The sequence below is a fragment of the Elephantulus edwardii genome, unplaced genomic scaffold, assembly GCF_000299155.1.
Source record: "Elephantulus edwardii isolate Elephantulus edwardi_28Jun2011 unplaced genomic scaffold, EleEdw1.0 scaffold00044, whole genome shotgun sequence".
Taxonomy (NCBI): domain Eukaryota; kingdom Metazoa; phylum Chordata; class Mammalia; order Macroscelidea; family Macroscelididae; genus Elephantulus; species Elephantulus edwardii.
Genome location: NW_006399794.1, coordinates 18,198,027 through 18,206,776, shown reverse-complemented (window position 1 = coordinate 18,206,776; position 8,750 = coordinate 18,198,027).

Genomic DNA, 8,750 nt, shown 5'->3' with positions numbered 1-8,750 from the left:
TTGGACATGTTGTGAGGAGAGACCGGTCCTCAGAAAGGGACATCATGCTTTTGAGGGTGGAGGGACAGTGCAGGAGAGGAAGGCCCTTTATGAGGTGGATTGATTCAGTGACTGGGATAATTGGGATGGGAGTGTCAGAGACGGTGCGATTGGCACAGGAGAGAGCGGAGTTTAGTGCTGTTGTACTTAGGGTCGCTATGGGTCGTAGGCGACTCAACGGCACATAACAACAACAACAACAACAACATTCATAATCTGCATTATGCAGATAACACAACTTTGCTAGCCAAATGTGAGGAGGATGAAATACTAAAGTCTTCAATATAGATTATATCTCAACTTCAAGAAAAACAAAATTGTCACCACTATGTGTAAATCAGTAGCATCTTGATTGTTGGAGATTAAAATGAATTTCTTAATGATTTCATCTCATTTGAATACACTATCAACATCCTGACATATTTCAGCCAACAGATGCTGCCCTGGATATGCTCACCAAGCTATGCCAAGAAATCTGGAGAACAACCACTTGGCCAACTGACTGGAAGAGAGCTATATTTGCTCCCATCCCAAAGAAGGGTGACCCAACAGAGTGTGGAATCTATAGAACACTATCATTGATTTCACATTCAAGCAAGGTTCTACTGAAGATAATTTAAAAAACCCCAAACCAGCACATCATCAGAAAACTGACAGAGTCCTGGCTGGGTTGAGAAGGGATCGTGGTACTAGGGATATTGTAGCTAATGTTAGATGGATCTTTGTTGAAAGCAGGAAATATCAGAGGAATGTATATCTGTGTTTCATTGAGTATGCAAAGGCGTTTGACACAATGGGAATACCAGAACCCTTGATCATGCAAATGTGAAACCTATACTTGGACCAAGAGCCAGTCATCAGAACAGAACAAGGACACACTGCATAGTTTAAAATTGGGAGGGGTATATGCCAGGGATGTGACCTGTCTTCATACCTTTTCAACCTGTATGCAGGACAGATTATCCATGAGGTTTGGCTCTATGAGAAGAAATGTGGCATCAGGATTGGTGGAAGATCTATCAACAATCTGCATTCTGCAGATAGACTTGCTGCTGATGGTCAAAGACTGCAGCCTCCGTTATGGATTGACACTCAATATCAAGAAGACAAAGATTCTCACCACTGGACCAATTGGCAACATCAGGATGGATGGTGAAGAGATTGAGATTGTTCACAGCTTTAGTTTGCTTGGCTCCACAGTCAACACTCTTGGCACCAGTAGCCAGGAAATTAAAAGGCGTATTGCCATGGGAAAGTCTGCTGTTAGGGACCTTTCCAAAGTACTGAAGAGCAATGGTGTCTCTCTGGAGACTAAGGTGCATCTGATACAGGCCATGGTCTTTGTAATCACTTGTTATGCATCAGAGAGTTGGACAATTACTAGGGAGGATAGAAGGAGAATTGATGCCTTTGAACTGTGGTGCTGGAGAAGAGTATTGAGGGTACCATGGACTGCTAGGAAAAACAGATTCATCTTGGAAAGGGTTAAACCAGTCTGCTCCTTGGAGGCAAGGATTTTTAGGCTTTGTCTAACGTACTTTGGACAAGGTGTAAGGAGGGAGGAGTCCTTGGAGAGGGACATCATGCTTGGGAGGGTGGAGGGACAGCGCAGGATGGGAAGGTCCTCTTTGAGGTGGATTGATTCAGTGACTGTGGTAATTTGGATGGGTGTATTGTGCAATTGGCACAGGACAGAACAGAGTTTAGGGCTGTTGTAAACAGGGTCGTTATGAGTCTCAAGCCACTCAACGGCACATAACAACAACAAAACAACATCAACTCCTTGGCAAAAGCAATGAAAAAACCAAAAGATACGTTAAAAATCCCCACACCACTAACAGCAAAAAGGATGTGTTGTATTATGGGAGTCTGCTGTCAAGGATCTCTTCTAGGTGCTGAGGATCAGCATTGTCAATTTGAAGACTAAAGTTTGTCTGATTAAAGCTATAGTATTTTTAGTTATTTCCAATACATCTAAAATTGAACATTGACAAAAGATGACAGAAGAATAGATGCCTTTGAGGTAGAGTATTGGAGAGGGTCCTGAATAACCCATGAACTACTGAAAGAATGAACAAGTACATCTTGGAGAAGGTGCAGTCAGGCACCTTAGAGGCAAGGATTTTGAAAATTTATCTCACATACTTTGGCCACGTTGTTAAGAGGGGCCAACTCTTGGAAAAGACATCATGCTTAGAATGGTGGGGGGTCAGCAAAAAGGGAGGGAGAACTTTAAGAGAGGGATTGACAAACTGGCTTTAGCAATGGGCTCCAGTGTTTCAGAAATGGTGAAAAGGGTGTAGAATAGGGTAGAGTTCACGTCTGATGTTCATAGGGTTGCTATGTTGTTGTTGTTAGTTGTCATCTATTCAAATGTGACTTATAGTGACCCTATGGGCAGCAGATCTGAACCCTGACCAATTATTTCATCTTATCTTATCTTAACTGTAGTCAACACCCTTAGTATAACATTCAGGAGTTAAGGAGACATATTTCATTGGGAAAGATTGCAGTCAGGAACGTCTCCAAAATTATTAAGGGGAAATCATGTCAGTTTGAAGACTAAGGTGTGCCTAATTCAGGTCATAGCCTTTTCAATGACTTGCTATGCATCTGAGAACTGGACAATGACTAAGGATGACAGAATAAGAATTGATACCGTTGAGTTATGGTATTGGAGAAGAGTATTTAATATCAAGCAGATTGCCCAAAGAAAAAACAAGTATGTCTTAGAGAAAGTGCAACCAGAATGTTCTTTGGAGCAAATATGACAAAAAAGTTCATCCTATATATTTTGGATGTTTTATATTCTTCCAAGGAGAGGTTACTCCTTGGGAGCAGACATCATGCTTGGAAAGTTGGACCTTTAATGAGGTGGATTGACATAATGACTGCAACCGTGGGCTCAAAATGTGTCAGAGATAATGAGGATGGCACAAGATAGCACAGGGTTCAGGTCTGTTGTCTCTAGTGTCATGATGAGTTGTACTCAACAAATTTAACAACAATAACAACTAACATAGGTAGATGTATTGACTTCAAACTTAATTACATCCAAGAGGTCTATGAATCTCTCATTTCACCAAGTGCTACATAATTTTGATTGTGGCTGTGTTTGTGATTTTGAAGTCAGGAAATATAAGTACTCCTACTGTGTTTTTCCTCTTTAGTAGCATTTTGCTTATCCAGGGTTTCATACCTCTCCATGAAAGTTGGTGAGTATTTTCCATCTCTTTGAAAAAGCATGATGGGATTTGAGTACAGATTGCATTATACCTGTATTTTTGGTAATATTGTTATTTTCACCATGTTATTTCTTTCTATTCATGTGCATGGTACATTCTTATGTAAGTCTCTTGATTTCATGTAGAAGTAGTTTTCAATTTTTTAAAATATTTTTTGTGTCTCTGGTTAGATATATTCCTAAATAATTCATCTTCTGGATGCTTAATTTAAATGGTATTTTTTCTTATTATTTTTTCATTTTCCTCTTTGTTACCATAGAGTAATCTAAGTGATTTTTATATGTTGATTTATACATACAAAAGTTAAGTACCACTTTGCTAATTTGGTCTCTTAGATTCCACATTTTTCTTTATAGCTCTTTAGGATTCTCTATGTAAAAGATTGTATCATCAGCAAATAGACACAGCTTTACTTCCTCTTTATCAGTTTGGATGCCTCTCCCCGTCCCCCTTATTGCTCTAGGTAGGGCTTTCAGTAGAATATTGATTAGGTATGGTGATAGATTACATATTTTTTTGGTGCCTGTCCACACAGAGATTGCCTTTAATCTCTCTTCATTGATAGCAATAGTGACTGCTGGTTTTGTATAAATGCTCTCAAGTATCCTGACGAAGTTCCACTCGATTCCTGTCACTGAGCGCTTTTATCAGGATGTTGTTGTTGTTGTTCTGACATGTACTCTTGTCAGGACCAATTCATAGCTGACACTCCAGTGGGTTTTCAGAGGCTCTAACTTTAGTGAGAAGTGATTATTCATCTTGAACTTAAGTAGTATAAACATCATTTGATCGTGAAGATTTTTTTATAAGATTCTGGATTCTATTGGGTAAGACTTGCTTAGGGTTTTTATATTTATGTTCATGATTTTGGTCGATAGTTTCTTTACCTAACTTTGGTACCAGGGTTATGATTGCCTCAGAAAGTATTAGGGGCTGTCTTGTCTTCTGTGTTCTGAAATAGTTCGAGTAGTATTCATGTCACTTCTTCCCTGAAGGTATTTTAGAATTCAATGTTGAAGCTATTTTCGCTGAGGCTTTTTTCAGTAGGGAGTATTTTTATGGTATGTTTGATTTCTTCTTTTGTGATGAGTCTGTTCAGGTTTTCTACCTTTAGCTGTTTTAGTCTAGGTAGGCAGTGAGTACATAGAAATTTGTTGGTTCTAGATTTCAAATTTGATGAAGTACAGTTCTCTGTAGTATTCTGTTATGCTTTTTAGTTCAGTTGGTTTCCTCATGATGCCATTCATTTATTTTTTAAATTATTTGTATCTTGTCATTTGTTAGATTTGCCAAAGGCTTGTTTATTTTGTTAATCTTTTTGAAGAGTCAAATTCTATATTGTTTTCCTGTTCCGTTTATTTCTCCTCTCATCTTTGCTCTTTCTTTTCTTCCAGAGACTGTAAATTTCACTTGGTAGTATTTTTTTAATTGTTGAAGATACTGTGTTAAACCACAGATTTTTGTTCTATAATCCTTTTTGATTTATGTGTTTATTGTTATACATTGACCTCTTAGTATTGCTTTTGCTATGTCTGAGGAGGACTTGCTGCAGAATGGCAAGGACTGTAGCCATTAATATGATTTTATGCTCAGCATCAAGAAAACAAAATTCTCACCACAGGGCCAATTTGCAGCATCAAGATAAATGAAGAAGAGATTGAGAATTTTAACGGTTTCAGTTTGATTGGTTCCACAATCAACATTCTTGGTACCAGCAGCCATGTAATCAAAAGACAAATTGTATAGGGAAAGTTGGCTGTCAGAGACCTCCCTATAGTACTAAGGAACAACGAAGACAGTCTAGAAACTATGGTGTGCCTAATTCAAGCCATTGTCTTTGCAATTAGTTGGTATGCATCAGAAATCTGGACAGTGACTAAAAATTACAGAAAAATCAATGCCTTTGAGTTATGGTGTTGGAGAAAAGTATTGAATACACCATGGACTATTAGGAGAACAAATAGATTCATCCCAGACAGGGTGAAACCAGGCTTCTCCTTGGAGACAAGGCTTCTGATACTTCATCTGACATACTTTGGTCATATTACAAGGAGAGACCTGTCCTTTGAGATGGACATCATACTTGGGAGGGTGGAAGAATAGTGCAAGAGAGGAAGACCTTCAATGAGAAGGACTGACTCAGTGACTGGGGTAATGGGGTTGGGCATGTCAGAAATGATAAGGTTAGCACAGGATAGAGCAGAGTTCAGAGATGTTGTACATAGGGTTGCTATAAGTCACAAACAACTTGACAGCACATAATAACAACTATAACAACATTCTTAAAATTGTTGTTGCTGTAGTCCTTCTTTACTGTTGAGTTGGAATTGATTCATAACTGACCATCTAGTGGGTTTTCAGAGGAAGGTAATCACATGGGAGGAGATTGTCCACCCTTCTTCTGCAGAGCAGCTTGTGAATTTGAACTTCATGTCTTCAAGATTAATTGCATCACAGCTTTGTACCACTAGGCCATCAGAGTAGTATTGTGTATTTGTTTCTTCAAATTTGTGAAAATTTTATTTGCATATCTTGCAACTCTACAATTGTTGTTACATGCCATCTAGTTGTTTGTGATTCATAGTGACCCTATATACAAGAGCCCTAAATCCTGCTCTATTCTGTACCATGAATTATAGTTATTTCCTTTTTTTTTCTGTTGTTGTTGTCATGTGCCATAGTAGTCACTTGTGAGTACTAGTGACCTCTTGTTCTACTGACCCCTTTTTCTTTACATAATATCCTTTATTTTTTTAAAATTCTAGTTTTACCTTGAAGTCTACATTATCAGATATCAATACTGCTACTCCTATTCGACTTAACCACACTTAACCACTATTGACTGACACTAGTGTTGTTATATTTTGGAAGAACATTCTTCAACTTTGTACATCACACTTTGCCAAATTTGCTGTACTGCGGTAGTCTGGCTTTGCTGTGATGCTGAAACTTGTGTCATTAAGGTGTGAAATGTCATAAAGTTTTCTCAATGTGGACAGTGTTTGATTAAACTCCCAGTTGTAAAACAGATTTGGAAGCAGGAGTGGCATCCACTTTTCAGACTATATGCCTATGGAAACTCTATGAACTTGGAGAAATGATAATAGTTATAGAAAGACATTATGTCTTTTGTTCATGGAGTTACTATGAGTCATGCTCCACTAGACGGCAATCAACAACAACAACAATTCTTTTTTTATTACTATTGGCTTAATAAATTTTCTTCATAATTTGATTTTTAATCTAACTTTGTCCTTGTGTCTAATTTGTGTCTCTTGTAGAATGCAAATTGATAGGCCTTATTTTCTCATTCATTCGGCCACTTTTCTACTGTCTAGTGTATTTAATCCACTCATATTGAAAGTAATTATTGGCAGGTGTTGTTACTATCATATGCTTCACTCTGTGTGTGTGGTGTGTATGTGTGTGTGTGTGTATGAGTGATATTGTTAGTTTTTATATTGGCTGTTTTTCTGTGCTGAGTTCCTTGTTTGTTGATTTTTCACCTGATTTCCATCATTGCTCTCACTTTAGTATTTACTCATATTAGAAGGTCACTAAATAGATGATACGTTTTACTAAATTCATTGGTGGTTACCCTGAAACTCATTTTCTCCAAGTCCAAAACATTTATATTTAAATTTTCTTGACTTCATTTTCATTTTAAAGTTCCATAATTATACTACTTAATCCTTCTTATTACTTTGTTGTTATGTGCCATCAAGTCAATTGCAACTATTAATACCTCTGAACAATAGCTCTGAACCCTGCCCTATCTTGAGTCAACCATACTGTACTGTCTATGACACATCGGTCCCTGCTGCCACAGTTAACTGTGTCAATCTATTGTGTCCATGGTCTTCCTTTCCTGCATTGACCCTCTACTTTTCCAAGCATGATGTCCTTCCCCAAAGACTGGACCCTTCTGGGAATACACTTAAAGTATATGAGACAGAGTTTCGAAATTCTATCTTCCAAGAAGCAACGTGGCTTCACTTTCCAGTACAGATATGATTATTATCTTCGTTAGCTCATGGAATGTTCAATACCCTCCTTCAATATCATAACTCAAAGACATTTATTCTTCCTCTGTCATCCTTAGTCATTTGTCAGCTTTCAAATGCACAGTAAACAACTGAGAAGACCATGGCCTGGATCGGTTGCTAAAACTGGAAAGTTTCTAAACTTTATTTGCTGTTCTTTAACACTGAGAAATGTGTGTGACAGCAGATTTTCCTTAAGCAACTCCTCTCTTGATTTTCTGACGGCTGGTGCCAAGAATGTTGTTTATGGATAACAGCAAAATGAAATTGCTAAGAACCTCAACCTTTTCTCTATTTATAATGGTGCTTCCAATTGGTCTGCTGGTGAGAATATCTGTCTTGTTGATGTTGAGCTGCAATTCACATTGAAGACCGCAGTCTTTGATTTTTTGCAACAAATACTTCAAGTTCTCCCTAGTTTAAGCAAGCAATGTTGTTTCATCAGTATAACACAGGTTGCTGATGAGTCTTAGAAATACTTTGGCAGCTTAGTAGTAAAGAGTTGCACTGGCAACTTACAACCACGCAATTTGAATCAACAAGGTGTTCCATCGGAGGAACATGGGCAAACTCCTTTATGTGGTTAACTGCCTCTACAACAACAAAAGCAACTCAGTCTTACAGACTGGATATGAGTTGATATTGACTCTGTGGTAATGGTTTTTCCAAGAAATTTTATATAGCTGAATGAGAAAGGAATTGGTGTTAATTTTAGCTGCCTTTAAGTTGGCTGACAAAGATAACTTCAAATCATGATGGCATTATGTAGAAAGGAATGAAATACCAAGTGGACTTTTTCTATGAACAAGGGCAAATGGTGATGAAGGAAGAAGTCCAAGCTGCTTTGAAGGAAATAGCAAAATATAAGGCCCCAGGAATAGATGGTATACCAAATAACATATTTCCGCTAACAGATGCTGCCCTAGATGTGCTCACCAAGATGTGTCAAGAAATCTGAAGAACAACCACTTGACCAACTGACTGGAAGAGGTCTATATTTGTTCCCATTCCAAAGAAAGGTGACCCAACAGAGTGTGGAAACTATAAAACAATATCATTGATTTCACATGCAAGAAAGATTCTGCTGAAGATTATCCAAAAACGACTGGAACAGCGTATCAGCAGAGGACTGCCAGAAGTCCAGGCTGGGTTTAGAAGGGGTCATGGTACTAGAGATATTGTAGCTAATTTTAGATTGATCTTGGTGGAAAACAGGGAGTACCAGAAGAATGTCTATCTGTGTTTCATTGATTATGCAAAGGCATTTGACTGTGTGGTTCATAACAAACTGTGGCTGACTCTGAGGAGAATGGGAATCCCAGAACACTTGATCGTGCTAATGTGAAACCTATACTTGGACCAAGAGACAGTCCTCAGAACAGAGCAAGGAAACACTGCATGTTCAAAATTGGGAAGGGCGTAC